We start from the raw sequence: 19,509 nt of genomic DNA, 5'->3' as shown, positions 1-19,509 counted from the left end.
TCCAGTCTTTGTGGGTGTGAAGTGAATGTACTGGGAAGATTAATTCAGAGAACAACTGAACCAAAAGTGAAGTTCAATGGCAGGTATTTCCTGTCTTTTGATCTTTACGTTCAAAAATCTATTTTCGCTGCAGGAAAGAATATGTAGCCAGGCTTTGGAGAAAATGCCAATTGTTTGTTTTCCTTTTTTTTGTGCCAACTTTACTGGAGGGAAAAAATGTCTAATTTCCATGGTTTGGAGCAAAATGAAATTTTAGGATTTAAATAATTGCTGGACCTTCCCAGAAGTTAACTGACTTCCCCCTCACCTATTGTTGCTGAGCTGAAGGAACGTCTTGCCTGCCATAAATTACATTGAAATGTTTGTCCTGTCCTGTGGCTTTACTTAACTAAATTAAAGCATGTAGACATTGAATTATTTAATCAAATTAGACTATCTAGGAAACTCTGGTATACCCCTTGCCTTAATGCATGTATTTGAGTAAATCAGAAACTGTTTTAACTCGGTTTGTTAACCTACTTTAAGTTCATCTTCCCTTTTTGGTTGCTCCTGGACTATTACTCACAGAAGGAAGTCTACAACCAGCACTTTTGTTGAAAGCCAACTGAAACTTTTCCTGATTGAGAAATGTTTCAGAAACTTGCCTCCAAATCAGTTGAACATGACCCCTGCAGCCAAATTCCATTCTACAGTCTTATACCTACCTCCCTGACTTATGCTTAAAGAAAGGTTTGTGATAAATCCATAGGATTACTACATTTACTTCACTTCTGTCACTGTGCATGATGAAAAACCAATGCGACGTGCAGCTCATGGGCACTAGGTGTTGGGTGTGACTGACATGAATGGATTTAAAGTTGAAGTTTGTTTATGAGTGTCACAAGTAGGCTTACATTAACACTGCAATGAAGTTACTGTGAAAATTCCCTGTTTGCCACACTCCAATGCCTGTTTGGGTGCACTGAGAGAGAATTTAGTATAGCCAAAGCACCTAACCAGCACATTTTTCAGACTGTGGGAGGAAACTGGAGCACCTGGAGGAAACCCACACAGACACAGGGAAAACATGCAAACTCCACACAGACAGCGTCCCAAGCCGGGAATCAAACCTAGCTCCCTGGTGCTATGAGGCAGCAGTGCTAACCACTGTGCCACCATTAAGCATAGTGGGCTGGTGGATGGGCGTTGTGAGGTTTAAAATTGACAAACATGTAAGAGCGTTAGAAGCTGAATCCAACCCACTGCCTTCCACATTTCACTCAGCTGCATCAAGCTGCTCACTCACAATCTGCCCAAGGTAAGCATGTAGCCTATTACCAGGATGACATTTGGAAGAATATTTCAACACAATTTTAAACTTACTATCACATCCACAGGTTTCTAAGTTTTCTGAAACTCATTATTGAAAGCAAGGTGAGAACACAAGTGCAACTGGGGTGGCTGATTAAAACCCATGGAAATATTGCAATAAATGCTCAGTGGTACAAGGTATTTGCAACACAAAAGCAGGTCATTTTGCCCAAGAGGTTCATGCCTGTATTTATTCTCCACATCAGTCTCCACAAACCTTTTTGCATCCCATAAAATGAATAAAATATTCTTCTAATTGTTTTTTCCTCATGTGCTCATCCAGCTTCTCTTTAAATGCATCTATGATATTTCCCTCAATTCTGTGTTAACAACTTCCACATTGAAACCACTCTCAGGGTAAAGAAATTTCTCTTGAAATTCTCATTAGATTTATTAGTGACTTACCTTTATGACTCCAGGTTGGGTCTCACCAGCAACTGGGAGCCTCTGGCAAAATTTTCCCAAAAGTGGTCGGTACTCTCACAGCAGTTGGAAATGCATGTCAGCAACACACACTGAGCAACCGGCAGGCCTTGCCCTTAATCTTACAGGCAGCAGCTAGTGAATACGCTGCAGCTGGTCTTATCCTAAGAGCTGCCAGTACCAAGCAGCTTCAGAAATGCCATCAGGAAGGGTGGCCACTCCTGAGGAAAGCAGGAACCCTGCAATCAAAACCTGTTTAGAAAAGAGGCTTCATTCCCTGCCCATGGCCCTCTTTTTGAATGAAAAAAAAACTACCCCTTAGTGGCTTGCTGTCGGGAGCCTGCCTGTATTCAGCTAATGACCTTCCCACCCTTCCATGGGTTAGTCTGACTTCGACAAAATGCCAACTGCCAGGTAAAATGGGTTGGGTTAAAATAGGACATTTTACGATTTGAATTTGCTTCCTTGTAGCTGGAATCCTGTTCGAAGCTGGTCCAGTCATTGGTAAAATTCCTTGACAGTGGGACCTCATTGGGCTACCCTGATTTTACCACTCCCCCAACTCTCCCAATACAACCCACCACACCCAGCCCATTCCCGGCAAATTTCTCCTCATCTTTTCCGTGTATACCCTATCAAACCCTTCTGAAAGTCCCTGATTGGTTGCCCCCCATTCTTCTTCAGAACCAAAGAGTGTGTTCAATATTTCCTGATCGGTATAAACTCTCCACCTGGGTATCATTCTAGTAAACCTCTTTTTGCAACCTCTCCAGTACTTTGATGTTCCTTTTATAATATGGGGACCTGAACTGCTCATAGATGCTTGCACTTGTTGGTGAGACCAAATGTGGCCTAATCAAGGTTCAGTACAAGTTTAACATAACAACTTTGCTTTTCAATTCAATACCTCCAGAAATGAATCCCAGTGCATTATTTGCTTTTCTTACAACTTTGTAATTTGTGCTGCTACTTTTAGTGATTTATATGTTGTCCTAAACCTCTTTTTTTCTGTACCTGATTTGTACATTGATTTTCCAAAGAGTATGTGGGCTCTTTATCCTTCTTACCAAAATGTACCACTTCACACATAACTATATTGAAGTCTACCTGCAAATTACATGACCATTCTACAAGTTTAGGAACAGCATCCTCCATTTTATAGGTGACTTCCTCTTTGTTAACTACCTCCTATTTTGGGGTTATTCGCAAAATTTGAAATTGTATTTCCAATTCCAGAGTTCAAAACATTGACATAAATGGTGAACAATAGTAGTTCCAGTGCTGATGTTTATGCTAAATCACTTTCCACATTTTGCCAATCTGAGTAACTAGATTTAAACACCTGGGGTAGGATATCTTGGATGGTGGGCTTTCCCAAGCTGCCACCCAAAGCATTGGCAGGGGATCAATCATACTAGCTCCAATGCACTAGACAGGTAACAGATTATTTGCCAAACCATATCAACTTCATCTGCGATAAAACCAGACAGAAAGAGTGGACATTTCTGTTGGCTTCCCACAGATGTAGCAAATCACTGATTTTGCACAGTTGTGGAAATCCACCAACTACGCCCCCCCCCCCCCCCCCCCACCCCCCACACAGCTTCATCAACCAGGAATATTCATCAAACACAAGAGATTCCATACCATCAAATTGTTCAACCACAAAGAAATATTTCAGCAGGTGTGCAAAAGATTTCTGGGGAGCTGCTGTGTGATAATTTTGCCATACAGGAGTCCCAAATTCCTTGACCTTGCTGGGTCCACCAGCACATTTAAGGGATGGCTGCTAGGAGACAAGATACATAGTTCAAATTTGGCTGAGTATACCTGTCAGAAACCCAGCCAATGAAGCCCATATGACCACCAGATGTGTGATCAAACGAACTATCAGTAGGCTGAAGGTGTACTTCAGGTATCTGGACAGATCTGGAGGTGCCCTTCAATGTGTACCCCGTAGGATATCAAAATAGCTGTGGTCTGCTGCACACTGCACAACACTGCACAATAGTGAAGTTTGGACCAGAAGGGGGAACAGAGTACAGAGCACACATCATCTGCAGACAATCCTAAGAAGGAAGAGGGAAAAATGAGATAGAAAAACATTGGAAAAACAATGCTATAGCAGCTGCTCACCTTTTTTTTAATTTCAAACATTTATTTTTAACACAATATAACAATATAACACAATACTCCATTACATAGTACATAAATCAGATAAGTACCAAATAATATACAGTATATACATAATCGAAAAGGAGTATGAAGATATAAAAACGCGTAAATCCCTATCTCTGTTCACAAATATAACTCAAGTACTTAATAATTTTTCAGTTTCCAAATCACTGCCTAAGTTATCCTCATTGTTGCAATTCAGCTGCACCAATGCACCCTTGATAGAAGCACATATAATAATCACTTTTCCCGCACTCCCACCTCCAATAATGCCACTGACACAAATCAGTCCTTCAAACAACTAATCATCCCTTGCTCCATTCAGCTTCATGAACATGTCTTCCCATTCATCATAAAGCAAAGTAAAAGGCAACCTACAACCAACAACCAAGCAATCACTGAAGATGGCAGGACAGATGGACAATGTAGTTAAAAAAATGCAAATGATCTTGGACTTTATAAATTGAGGCATAGAGTACAAAATCAAGGAAGCTATGATGAATCTATCTATAAAACACTGGTTTAGCCTCAACTGGAGTATTTTGTCCAATTATGCGCACCATATTTTTTTAAAAAGGAGGTGATAGATTGGATAAACTGGGGCAGTTCTCTGTAGAAAAGAGAAGATTGAGAGGAGATTTGATCGAGATATTCAAAATCATGAGGTGTCTGGAGAGAGTGGATACATAGACAGAAACTGTTCCCAGTGGCAGTAGGGATGCAAACCAGAGGACACCAATATAGGGTAAATGGCAAAAGAATCAATAACTACAGGGACAAACATTTTTATGCAGTGAGCGGTTACGATTTGGAATGCACTATCTGAGCCCATGTGGAGGCAGATTCATGTAGTGGCTTTTAAAAGGGAATTCAATGTGCAACTAAAAATGAAAAAAAGTTGCCAGCCCATGTGGGAAGAGTTGGGAATGGGTCTCGTTGGTTTACTCTTGCAGAAACTTGGCAGACATACTACGGGCATACCTTTCCATGATTCAATGAATGATAAAAAAGTGATGCAAAAGTAATAAGATATGTGATTTGAATAAAGAACAGAAATTTCACAACATAACATTGTCTCATATTGACATGCATACTTTTGTACAACTATAACACTTTCTTTTTCTTTTCCTACCTCTTCTACATGGTGTCATCTCTGTGACTTCAGCAGAATAGAGGCAAAATGCTCAGATCCCTACTCTGATTAATGGCCTGGATACTCTTGGCCAATGTCCCCTGGGTTTTGGAGTCTATGAGAGTCCCTTAAAAAACTGCTCCATACCTGCACCAGTGCAGGAGCAGACTTAGTCATTTGGACACAAGACAGCATATTGGATACTGACTGTGAGAAGGGGGAAGTGGAAGCATTTGAGTAGAGTTCCCATTTTCATCTCTCTGTTTGCCATTATCCCTCAAACTACACTTTGCTGCCATCATTCAACTGGATAGCACTTTGGTGCAGATCAGTGAAGTGTTGTAAGGTCTAGGTTAAGGTATTAATCATCCCAAAATGTGTAAGATTCCCATGGAGAAATTGGATTGTTGCAACTGATGTTCCAGGCCAACCTATACATGCAAGCAGAAATCATCACAATACCTGCAATACCTAAGGTGGATTTATCCATTCTCTCTGCAACGGTGGTTTGTAGTATATCTGCCTTGTGGCAGCTTTCTTCATTCCATTGCTCTGGAATAAACTCTCTCTGCCTCCACATAGACCCTGTGAATGGGGGTGGGGAAGAGGGGTCATTGAATTGCAGTACACCAATAAGTATCCTGAATCTATTGTCACACTTTTGTTTCTTTGTTTCTTCCACACCACTAACTCCAAATCCTCCAAATTCTAACTTTAGATCAGCCCTTTAAATACTGGAGTTGACATTGCTTTGTGCAGTACTCATCAGGCCTGCTGTGATACAATCAATACCAAACTCAGACTTAAGATGATAATGAAATGGTTGAAATGTCACTAACAGATTTACTGAACTTACCTCTGGATTTCCCATGCAAAATCAGCGCCTCTCAATATATCCCCAAGTTAGTACTGATGTTATGATCTTCATTGTTCCATCTGAATGATTTGGATTGAGCAGAAAATAGACATCTGCTACATGATATTTGAACGCAGGTTTCTGCCCATAAAATTTGAAAACCTGGCAAAGAATAATATCTCCAAGGCCCACCTGCCACAGTATTACTCACGTGATCAATTTCTTCAGGTCCATTCTAACCAATCTGTTCCATAAATCTCAGTTGGATCTCTTCAACAAATGGGTGCAATATCCTATTTTTCAACACTTTAACAAATGCCTTTCAAAGACATTACTATAACTGGCATCTAGTTTTATCGAAGCAGTAGTTTAAAAGCATTGGGCACAACCCAGTCTGCTCCCAACTCATGAATGGCAAGGCTTTTAATTTAAAAAAAACAACTCCTCTTAAATTTTGGTCCACAAGAGACTGTGACTAACAAAACTGCTGCCAGATCATTGTGGGACTTTTTTTTGTGGAACAATTTATTTCTTGGACTCAAGTAATTTTTATTCCTACACTATGATGGGCAAACTGCATTCTAATTGTAGCTAAACAGGTACCAAAGTCAATTATGTGACCACTTTTAAGGCAACCACATTTACTGTTTGGTTTTAAAGTATTTTCTCATGGGTGGCCCTTTGATTCAATGCACTGATTAAAGCTAAGAACATGATTGATGTGTTGCCACTACCAGCAAGCCCAAAGCCATTTTCTTCATTTATAAACAATAAAACACTTTGTTTTGCTTGTACTTTTTGTATCTACAACTATTTAAACAATTCTTGAATCATTCAGTTTTCTGTGAATTTATAGTTACTTAAATTGTAACATTTTTGACAATTTCTGGGAAAAACACATTGCAACTTAAATTGAAAAATCCAATATGCTTGGAGGTAGACTATGTTTAAATTTCTATAGGCCACCACAATATTAAGTGTCAGATCCAGGCATATACATTATTTAAATTGTGAGCTTTTTACTTTGTGGGTGGTAAAAAAGTCCACAGATGGATCTTTAAGGGCTTGTGGAAGCTGAGTATACATTGCAATACTTCAGAAAATGTAATAGGTTGAAAGAACAGCATAAAGAACTTTAAAATCCACAAATATCAGTATTAGGTGCTGTTGGAGTAGGCATGTCTCAGAAGGACGATTGTCTTTGTCATACGTCCAGAGGACTCATTGAAAAGTGGTTCAAATGGCTGGCAGGGAATGGCCATACACGTCATTGTGCACAATAGCTTCCAAAGAATATGTGTTCAAGTGTGAAGGAGGTTTACAGTAAGTCAGCTAAGAATGGTCAAAGCAATAACCCATTCACTAAAGCATATGTCATGCTATCTTCCATTCATTTTAATGCTTGCCATTCGTGACTTTTGACATTCCAGACAGTTAGTTATAATGAGCCTTTACTCAACTCAAGCCATTTCATCCTTATCCATGTAGGTGCACGAAGTAATGGCCCTTCATTCTCAAGGTGCAGGTGCTGCTGACAGTGCCAGTATTTGGTGCTCTTCTCTTGTTACTTTGAGAAGTTGTCAGTGGGCCAACTGAGTGGTTTGCTAGATCACCTTAGGGGGCAGTTGATAGATAATCAAACTGTTGTAGTATTGGACTCTTAGACATGCAAGGTAAAGTAACAAAAAGCAGATATCCTTCCCTTAGCACATAAGAGAAGCAGTTGTTTCTTTGAAAAAAATCTGGCAGATCCGCGCTCACTTTTACTAGTACCAGCTTAACTTTTCCATTTTTTAGACATGATTAAAATTCACAACTGGAACAGTGGAATTTGAACTCAATTTTCTGGATTTGTAGAACAGGCATTCTGGATTACTAGGTCAGTAACATAACCAACACACTACTAAATCCTAAATTACTTCCAATAATATGAACTTCTTGAGCGTAATCTTGTCACCCCACAGTGCCCAGTGATCAGCATAAGTCTAAATTGCACTTGACACCAAACAGTTTGCTACATTTCTTTTGAAAGGTGTGAATCAGTTTCACTCAGAAAGAGTGCAAAACTTATTAGCATGAATTTGACTGGATTTCAATATTATTACCTTCTTCCCTCCTGGATGTTTCCCATCTCTCAGGAATGACATCACACTGACGCAAATCACTACTGCTCTTTAAAATTGTTACACAGGCGCAGCAGTAATGAAGGTGAGCAAGGAAGTGACTACCACTGAGCACCAATCCCCGGATGCAGGAGGTTGGGGCTCAGCCACTACTATGGTATGGGATGGGGTGGAAGGCTTGGAGGTAGACTATGTTTAAATTTCTATAGGCCACCACAATATTAAGTGTCAGATCCAGGCATATACATTATTTAAATTGTGAGCTTTTTACTTTGTGGGTGGTAAAAAAATCCACAGATGGATCTTTAAGGGCTTGTGGAAGCTGAGTATACATTGCAATACTTCAGAAAATGTAATAGGCCTCAACATCACCTCGCCCTGCAGTCCTGGAGGCTCATTTGTGTTTGCACCATGGTGCATGAGCCCTCAGGAATAGTTGTCTAAGTCTGGACCAACCTCTGGATCCCCTCATCAACAGTCCTCTGATTCTGGGTCAAGTTCTGGAGCCTCTCAGCAATGACCCTCTGAGACTGGGCCAAGCTCTCAATGCTCATAGCTATGGCCCCTCTGCATCTCAAGCATGCTCCCAAGGCCATGGTCTTCAGTGACTCGACCATGCTTTGGACACTGTCGCACACGGCTATCACTTCCTGCCCCAGTCTCTCCACTGAGGTCGCCACCCTTGTGGTGTTGGCTTGGGTGCCAAGTAAAGCCAACAGCACCTCCTCCAATTGAAGGCTTTGGGTCTCCTCCAACAACCTTGAAGTTGCTGGAATTTTGTTGACAGCCTCTCCTGAAATTCCTGGCTCTGTCTCTACAAGTCCAGCAGTTTCTGGACAACTAATCTCAGCATCCCAGCACTGGGATGGGGTTCAGATGTCTCCTTGACTCCGGAACCCTTGGATATTCCCACCTCCATATTATGTACATTTGTGTGGTGTTCATCAGAAAGTGTCCCACAAACCCAAGTGCTAACATGTCCCACTGTGGTAACTGTATCTGTGCTGGTGAATAGTGTGTGTGATGTCTGTGTTGACTGTTTGATGCTTTCCTGCGAGTTTCTAATGGACTTTCTACCAAGGTTCCTTTGGACCTCCCCTCCTTGAAGGCAGGACACTGACTCCAGACAGCCCAGCCTCATTGGATCATCTGTAAAACAAGACACATAGTTCAGTGCAAGGGAGAGACAAGTATCTGGGCAGATTCCAACTTATTTGAGATAGGTCATACAAATTAAGATTTTGTGTCTCTTCACTTCTGTGGTGCACGCCGACCTGGCTGTCGGTCATGGCTCTTTCCTCGGCCTTCTCTGAGAGTTCCATCATACGCTTCTCAAAGGGAGTCAGAGGACACAGCTCAGGGACACTACTATTGCTCTTCTCCTCTTCCCTCCTGTTATGGGCCACCCCCGGTCCTGTGGGGACAAAGGAGAAATTGAAAGCCTGTTGGCTGGGGACATGGAGTGTTGGGGATGTCGGAGGTGGGAGCAATTGGGTGGCATATGTTGGCACAGTGCCTCAGTAGGCAGACAGGGGTTGCCAGAGGGTTGGAGATAGGTGCTAGTGGGTTGAGTGCTGGAAGGCCACGGGCTGTCAGGAGTGGATTGATGTGGACATTCCAGACACAATGGCTGGGACTGATGCCAGGATGGGCACTCACCCTCGCTGCGTGAACGGGGTCATTTTCTTTCTGCACTGGCCACTGTTCCTACATGTCAGTGTGTGGGCATTGACTGCTGCTGCCACTGCTGCTCAGGCTGCATTGCCAGCCCAATCTCTGGGTAGCTGACCAGCTTTGGAGAAAGGATGGCCCTCCTCTCCTCCACAGTATCCAGCAGCCAACCCAACTCTACCTCCATAAACTGGCACTGCTTTATGAAGTACCATCTTCCTGGCATGACTGACAGTGAATGTGTCATTAGTGTTTAAATGAAACTCCTCCTGCTTAACGGTGCACAGCTGCAACCACTTTGAGTGAGTCATGCGCTCAGAGACTCCATAATGGCGAGATTCGCATGGAGGATCTTTCATTGCACTAAGTGTTGAAAGATTGTGGTGCAAAGTGCACCAAAGACACCAGAATGGAACACTGCTGTTTTCTTGCTCTAATGACACTTAGAAATTTTGGGGGAAAATTCTGCCCCTTATTTCTGCTTCTCTCCTTCTAGAAAGTGCCACTGTTGTGAAGCACCTTCTAGAAAAGGTGGCGCATAACTACAGTGAACAGACCCATGTAAGACCAGGGTTATGTGATTACTCACATGTGAGTTCTTTTGAAGTGGCAGCAAACAGATGTTGTAGCGACGCTGGAGAAATTGAAGGCTAGTAACAGCCGTTTTTTTCTCACCCTCTCTACTCACTGTATTTAACCAGCAAAATGTGTGGCAAGTTCTCTTGGTAATCATTTTGCCTTCAACAAAAACTTTGTAGCAAATTTTCTTTCCTCGCTCTAGATGCAGAACACAAACAGCTTGAACAAGCCATTACCTCAGATCTCCCAAGTGCTTCACAACAGTGGCATTGATCCCTATCCACACAAACGACATCTCAGATCAATACAACGAGGGATATTTCTATGGTGATAGGAGTACACAAGGTCAATCACACAAAACAAATGAGCAGGAGGATCTGTTGATGGAGGCAGGGAGGCTGAAGATTATTATTTGAAGGGCCGCTTTGAGAAGTTGCTTAGCTAAACAGCCAACTGAAGTTCCAACAAAATGGTACCATCAGGAACACTTGTGCCCATCTGTCTGAAAGAACCGGAAACCGCTATGTGTGGATACTGAAAAAAAAAGGATGAAGGGTACATTCATTGCAAGGTGGAGTGGCCCCAAAGCGCTCTTACTCTGCTATACTGAGATCTGGTGACCTCAGTTAAAGTTGCAGTTTGCAGAGTGGTTGATAGTTCAGTAAATATGCTACAGAAACAGTCTTACCTGTCTGGCATCCCTTCTTCATTTTTTTCTCTGTTTTTTAAGGAAGAATAAATGTAAAATGATTACTGAGATGAACTTCATATTTGCAATTTCAAAGTACAGGCAAAAACTACACACTGGCTCCCAACAAAATTCTGAAGATAAACAAATGAAAAAAGAATAACTTATAGCAAGATCATTAGAGTCATAGAGTCATAAAGGTTTAAGGCATGAAAACAGGCCCTTAGGTCCAACTTATCCATGCTGCCCGTTTTTTTTAAACCCCTAAACTAATTCCAATTGCCTGCATTTGGCCCATATCCCTCAATACGCATCGAACCCATGAAACTATCTAAATACTTTTAAAAGATAAAATTGAACCCCACCTCTACTACCACCTCTGGCAATTTGTTCCAGACAGTCACCATCCTCTGTGTGAAAAAATTGCCCCTCTAGACACTTTCGTATCTCTCCCCTCTCACCTTAAATCTGTGCCCTCTAATTTTAGACTCCCCTACCTTTGGGAAAAGATATTGACCATCTACCTTGTCTATCCCCCTCATTATTTTATAGACCTCTATAAGGTCACCCCTCAGTCTCCTACACTTCAGAGAAAAAAGTCCCAGTTTATTCAGCCTCTTCTTATAACTCAATCTATCAAGTCCCAGTAGTATCCTAGTAAATCTTTTCTGCACTTTTCCTAGTTTAATAATATCCTTTCTATAATAGGGTGACCAGAATTGCATACAGTATTCCAAGTATGGCCTTACCAATGTCTTATACAACTTTAAAAGATGTCCCAACTCCTGTATTCAATGTTATAATTATGGGCCATAATTATGGGAGATTTCAATCTACATATTGATTGGTCGACCCATGTTGGACGCGGTGGGCTTGAGGAGGAGTTCTTGGAATGCTGCCGGGATAGTTTCCTTGAACAGTGTGTGTTGGAGCCGACGAGGGAGCGAGCTATCTTGGATCTGGTGTTGTGTAATGAGGCGGGTAGAATTAGGGACATTGCGGTGAAGGATCCTCTTGGGGAGAGTGATCATTGTATGGTGGAGTTTCTGATGCAGATGGAGGAGGAGAAAGTGGGCTCCCGGACACGCGTCCTTTGTTTGAACAGAGGGGAGTACGGTAGGATGAGAGAAGAATTGGCGAATGTTGACTGGGGGAGCGCGTTGGAAGATAGGTCTGCTGAGGAGCAGTGGAGGATCTTTAAGGAGATCTTTCTTGGTACTCAGCAGAAATTTATTCCAATGGTTAAAAAGGACCGTAGGAGGAGAGGTAATAAGCCGTGGATAACGAAGGAGGTGAAGGAAAGTGTTAAATTAAAAGCGGAGGCGTTTAGAGTAGCTAAGAGTAATGGGCGAGAGGAGGATTGGGAGTGGTTTAAATGTCAACAAAGATTGACAAAGAAGTTGATAAAGAAGGGTAGGAGAAACTATGAAGCTTGGCTAGCGCTTAATATAAAAAAGGATAGCAAGAGTTTTTATAAATATATAAAAAGGAAGAGGCTGGCTAGGGTGAGCGTTGGACCCTTAGAGGATGAGAGGGGGGACAGTGGTAGGGGATGGGGAAATGGCTGAGGTCTTGAATAACTTTTTTGTTTCGGTCTTCACGGAGGAAGACGTGAATAATTTGCCGGGTGTTAGCGATGGAAAGGTGGTAGGACTGGAGGGTCTTAATGACATTATTGTTACTAGAGAGGCGGTGCTCGACAGACTGGAGGGACTGATTGTGGACAAGTCCCCAGGACCGGATGGAATGCATCCGAGGGTTCTGAAAGAAATGGCGGAGGTGATAGTGAATGCCTTGGTGGTTATTTTCCAAACGTCACTGGATTCCGGGGAAGTGCCGGAAGATTGGAAAACGGCTAATGTTACGCCGTTGTTTAAGAAGGGTGCCAGGCAAAAGGCAGGGAATTATAGGCCGGTTAGTTTAACGTCTGTTGTAGGTAAAATGTTAGAATCCGTCGTCAAGGAGGAAATAGCGAGGCATCTTGAGGGGAATTGCTTGATAGAGCAGACGCAGCATGGTTTCGTTAAGGGGAAGTCGTGTCTGACAAATTTATTGGAGTTCTATGAGGATGTGTCTAGGGCAGTGGATAGAGGAGAGCTGGTGGATGTGGTCTTTCTTGATTTTCAGAAGGCGTTTGACAAGGTACCTCACAAGAGGTTATTGCAGAAGGTAAGGGGGCACGGAGTTGGGGGTAGGGTGTTAGCGTGGATGGAGGATTGGTTGTCAAATAGGAGGCAGAGAGTGGGGGTTAATGGGTGCTATTCGGATTGGCGGTTGGTGACTAGTGGAGTGCCCCAGGGGTCGGTGCTGGGGCCTCAGCTATTTACCATTTATATAGATGATCTGGAGGAGGGAACCGAGTGTATGGTGTCGAAATTTGCTGATGACACCAAGATTGGGGGAACGGCAAATTGCGCGGAGGGTGTGGAGAGTCTGCAGAAGGATCTAGATAGGTTGGGCGAATGGGCCAGGAACTGGCAAATGGAATTTAATGTTGGCAAGTGCAAGGTGGTCCACTTTGGTAGGAATAATGGTAGGAAGGACTATTACTTACGTGGCGAAAAACTGCAGCAGGCGACGGTGCAGAGGGATCTCGGGGTCCTTGTGCATGAGTTGCAAAAACCCAGCCTGCAAGTGCAGCAGGTGGTCAGGAAGGCGAAGGGGATGCTGGCCTTCATAGCGAGGGGGATTGAATATAAAAGTAGGGAGGTCTTGCTGCGGCTGTATAGGGCATTGGTGAGGCCGCAGCTGGAGTACTGTGTGCAGTTTTGGTCTCCGTACTTATGCAAGGACATTTTGGCCTTGGAGGGAGTGCAGAGGAGGTTTACTAGGCTGATACCGGAGTTGAGGGGGTTGAGCTATGAGGAGAGGCTGAATAAACTAGGCTTGTACTCGTTAGAGTTTAGAAGAATGAGGGGAGATCTCATTGAGACGTATAAGATGATGAATGGGATGGATAGGATAGAGGTGGAGAGGCTCTTCCTGCTCAGAAAGGACAGTAGGACTAGGGGGCACAGCCTCAAGATAAAGGGGAGGCGGTTTAGAACGGAGTTGAGGAGGAACTTCTTCACTCAAAGGGTGGTGAATCTCTGGAATTCTCTGCCCGTTGAGGTGGTAGAGGCTGCCTCGCTAAATATTTTTAAGACGCAGGTTGATGGGTTTTTGATAAGTGAGGGGATTAAGGGTTATGGGGAGAGGGTGGGAATGTGGAACTGAGCCACGACAGATCAGCCATGATCTTATTGAATGGCGGGGCAGGCTCGAAGGGCTAGATGGCCTACTCCTGCTCCTATTTCTTATGTTCTTTTGTAATGTTCTGACCAAGGAAACCAAGCTTGCCGAATGCCTTCTTCACCATTCTGTCCACCTGTGACTCCACTTTCAAGGAGCTATGATCATGTACCCCTAGACCTCTTTGTTCCGTAACTTTCTCCAGCATCCTATCATTAATTGAGTAAGTCCTGCCCTGGTTCAATTTACCAAAATGCATCACCTTGCATTTGTCTAAATTAAACTCCAACTGCCATTCGTGAGCCCAGTAGCCCAATTGATCAAGATCCTGTTGTAATCCGAGATAACTTTCTTCACTGTCCACTATGCCACCAATCTTGGTGTCATCTGCAAACTTACTAACTATGCCCTCATATTCAAAACTATATTTCAAAACTATTTTTTTGAAGACGTAGAGTGTATCATTAAAAATTGTTAGAAGCCCATTCTCAACAAGCATCACTTGCAATGAGTATAATTACATTCTAGCAAGAAAACATGTACTTTCCATAGCAGTTCATTTTGCTGCTCAATCTAATGGTTGGTGCCAAAGAACTGGCTGATTGCAAATCGTTGTTCATAGGCAGCAAGAGGGTTAAACCTGCAATATGGGCCAGTCAGTCTAATGTCAGTGGTAGGAAACCTTTAGTGATACTACTCAGGAACAAAATTAATTGGCACTCAGCTAAAAAGCGGCATTGATTTATTAAAGGCAAATCGTGTTTGACTAACTTGATTGAGATATTTGATAAAGTAATGCAGAGGACTGATGAAGATAGACAGTTGATGTTCCTCAGATAGACTTCCAAACGTATTTGTTATGTATCACATAATTAACTTGTTGACAAAATTAAAGCCCATTGAATTAAAGGGGCAATGGCTGGATCAATATGAAATTGGCTAAGTGATATAAATCAAAGAAAAGTGGTGAGTGGTTGCTTTGAAGACAGGACAGAAGTGTGCATTAGCATTTCCCAGGTATAGATGTAGAGTCCACCACTCTTTTTAATATGTATAAATGACTGAGACTTTAGCAGCAGATGACATGAAACTAAAATGTGGAAAGTTGTGATTAGTATCGTAATATACCTCAAGTAGACACAAAAAGACAGGTGAAAAGGGCAGACAAACGGTAGATGAAATTTAATGCTGAGAAATGTACATATGTATGAATATATGAATTAGGAGCACAAGCAAGTCATTCAGACCTTCAAACTGATCCACCATTCAATAAGCTCACGGCCGATCTCATGACTGTTATCTCAACTCCACATTCTGTCTCACCTTTGACTCCCTTGTTACTAAGGAATCTACCTACCTCTCTTTATAAATATTCATTGACTCTGCCTCTATGCTTTCTGGGAAAGAGTTCCAAGAACAACCTGAAAGAAAACATTACTTCTCATTTCCGTATAAAACAAGCATTAAAATTAATAGACCCACTTCAAAGAGTCTATAATCACTTGGAGCTGTCAATCAAACTTGGCAGTGGCAGGCGCTCTTCTGTGATAATGAAAGGTTGCAAATCAGTCATGCAGCACTAATTCAGTATTGATAGACATCCATCTTATGTCAACAGACCGAGTAAAATAGCTAGTAATGATTTTTGTAAACACACCAGTTTTCAAGGCAGGAGTTTTAAATGCTCTGATAACTTGACAGTTGCCTTTAATAGTTTGTTTTTACTGTTTTGACAGTTGCCTTGACGGTTCACCTTGACACTTCTGACAGTTCCAGTAAGTTTAACAGCTAATGATTTTATGCATGTTTATGCACAGTCATGCCTACTTTTAATTATCCCAAGGAGTAACTTATCCCTCCCAAGGGATATCCAACCTTTTCCAAAGCATTGCAAGATCATGTTGAAAGGGATACACAACCTCTCCAAAAGGTATCCCACCTCTGCAAAGGATGCCACAAAGTTCAGACCTGTTCCTACCAGGTCTAACCTGGGCACAACATACTTCACATACTTGGGTCACCAAAACTGAATACAAATGGAGGCAGTTGCTGATTTATTGGGACAGTCGCCTCTGCAAAATTTGCATGCACAAATTCTGACCTGGACCCATCCCCATCCCTGGGAAAAAGGCAGATGCCATGTTTAGGGGTGGGACTTCAGACTTTCAGCCTATTCTGCCTTTTTTGTAATGATGGAAAAGCTCTCCACCTTTGTAAAAATCCAAGTTACAGAGTACAAAAGCAAGAAAGTTTTGTTAAACCTTTATAAGACACTGACCAGGCCTCATCTGGCGTATTCTGAATACTATAGTTTAGGAAGGATATCCAGGTCTTAAAGAAGGTGCAACAGAAGTTTACTAGAATAGTAGCAGGAACGTAGGACTTTAGTAGTGTGAAGTGACTGGAGAAGCCAAGAGTGTTCCTCTTAGAACAGAGAAGGTTAAAAGAAGATTCCAGGGAGGTTTTGTAGCAGTGTCCCACATCGTGTCTTTGAGAGAGTAGATAAGAAGACATGTTCTTGTGGCACAAGGATTGGTAAAATTTAAAGATAATTGCAAAAAGAATCAGACACAAAGGGAAAAAAGTAATGCTTTGAGATGTTATGATTTGGAATGCATTGGCTAAACAGCTGGTGGAAGGGGATTCAGTAACAACTTTCAAAAGTGAATTGGAGGGCAAGTATTTGGTGAGTTATAAGTAACGTGGAGAGGAGTGGGACCAATTGGACAGATCTTTCAAAGCGCCAGCAGTAGGCATGATTTCTGCAATTCCATGTTTCCATGAATACTACTGATTAATGGTGCCAGTAGGAAATGGGTGGGAAATCAACAGCACTACCGTCTGAAGTCTCCAACTCTGACTTTTTACTGTCACTGCTACCATAAAAGCTGAAGATTATTACTCTTCCTCTTTGATTTTTTATCCATTATTCTTCCTATTCTTGATGAGCTCAAGCCCAAGATCTTCACTCTACAGTGACACAATTCAAGTGCCATTCCTTTCTTCCCCTATTCTTTGCAGTTTTACAGTTTTACAATTATTGGCATGATGAAAGTTGCATTGAGAAATGACCAGTAAAGTTATAGCTTTATTGCAACCTGTCATGCCAACTACCATTTAATGCTGTCAGGGCTGCAGACATGATAGTATTCATTTGACTGCCTATATTTAGTTTTACAGCTAGGTTAAGGGAAAACTAAAGCAGTGGAAAGGTCGGTGTATGTTTTCCCTAAAGCTGAGGAGGTGTCCATGCAGTTTACTGCCATTGTGAACTATAAAACTCCCAAACCTTACAGTAATCAAGTATTACAGATGATGCAGGGTAAACGAAGAAATGACTGACTCCAGGCAGATTTTAGGCTTGTTTTCACCTAGTGCTAAGGTGTTTTATGCTTGGAAGTGGATAAACAACATAATTTTAATCAAGTAACATTATTTTAAAAGTCCAGAAAGTATCATATATACCACAAACAAACGTTTCTGATTTAGTGTGGAATTATTTCCATAAATTGAATCTATTCAAAACTTTTTAAAAATTATTTTTTGGGATGTGCCTGCTCCTGGCCAGGCTAGCATTTATTGTCAATCCCTAGTTGCCCTTCAGAAGGCGGTGGTGATCTGCCTTCTTGAACTTTTGCAGTATCCAAGGGTTAGGTACATCCACAATGCTGTTAGGGAAGGAATTTCAGGATTTCAACTCAGTGACAGTGAAGGAACGGTGATATATTTTCAAGTCAGGATGGTCAGTGACTCAGAGGGGAACTGCCAGGTGGTGGTGCCCCAGGTATTTTCTGCTTTTGTCCTTCTAGATGTGGCAGTTGTGGATTTGAAAGGTGCTGCCTAAAGGAGCCTAAGTGAGTTCCTGCAGTGCATAGTGTAGATGGTACACATGGCTGCTACTGTTTGTTGGTAGTGGAGGGATTAAATGTTTGTGGAAAAGTAAAGTTTATTTATTGGTCACAAATAGTCACACTGCAATGAAGATGCTGTGAAAATCATCTAGTCTCCACGGTTCAGCGCCTCTTCGGATACACTGAGGGAGAATTTAGCATGGCCAATTCACCTAACCTGCACATTTTTGGATTATGGGAGGAAATGGAGCACCCGGAGGAAACCCAAGCAGACACAGGGAGACAGTGACCCAAGTAGGGAATTGAACCCGGACCCTGCTGTGAGGCAGCAGTACTAGCCACTATGCCACTGTGCCAAAAGCTAGCAATCAAGCAGACTGCATTGTCCTAGGCGTTGTTGAGCTTCTTGAGTGATTTTAGAACTGCACTCATTCCAGGCAAGTGGAGAATATTCCATCACTCCTGCCTTGAGTCTTGTAGATGGTAGATGGGCTTTGAGGAGTCAGGAAGTGAGTTACTCATCACAGTATTCCACCCTAACCCTAGGATCATCTCTGGCTTTATGTTTTCCACCTACCATAGATGTCGGCCAAAGTTTTATTGCAAATTTCTACTTCATTCTTAAAGTTACAAAACCAATGTTCGTTGTGGACTGGACAAACCCAAATCCATTACTTGCTTACTCTGAAAATCAAATTCAAAATTCAACTGAATCCAATTCAAGGTCCCCATAAGGAAGGCAAACAAGATTCAAGATGACAATATGAGGCATTGCACACCATCTTGGAGCTTGATCTGATGCTTGATCTTAGCCAAAAAACACATTTTGTTGTGGAGGTTTACAAATAAAAGAGCGTCAGAGAGGTACATAAGACCAAATGGCAGAATAAGCTACTTAATCACACTGCAAAAATAGTCAAAATTATTAATTATATTTATTGTTGAAATTGTTCCTTACTGTAGCAATAATTTTTTCCAAAAAATATTTGCCAACAAGATGAGTCTTTTTTTAATAAAGTGCAAGAAGATAAACATTGGCATGAGATTAATGTCACAGCGAGCACCAACATCTGCAGATTATTTCACATATGAAGGAAGAAGATTGGCATTTCCCTGTTACTTGATCTTCTTCAGTGGTGAAATTACACTTTCAGATGTCCCTCGATTTTGTGATACTCTATACTTTTGTGTCTGGGCATTCAGCATATAGAAAAACCATCATGTCCAGTTATTGAGTGATTGCAAAAATAAAGAGTACGTTGGACTAAATTCTAAATGATATATCTTTTCTATTTCAACCATGATTAATTTCCTGCTCCTTCTGCAACATTACTTGAATTGCGGTATGTTGAGCAATACAACAATGAAACAGCCAAAAATGTGAGTAAGTGGACCAAAATTGTCACTTTCTGAGAAAATTGATGTAGTCA

Source organism: Carcharhinus amblyrhynchos, chromosome 9, assembly GCF_965287045.1.
Source record: "Carcharhinus amblyrhynchos chromosome 9, sCarAmb.v2.hapA, whole genome shotgun sequence".
In the NCBI taxonomy this organism is placed as follows: domain Eukaryota; kingdom Metazoa; phylum Chordata; class Chondrichthyes; order Carcharhiniformes; family Carcharhinidae; genus Carcharhinus; species Carcharhinus amblyrhynchos.
Note: the sequence above shows the minus strand (reverse complement) of the source record.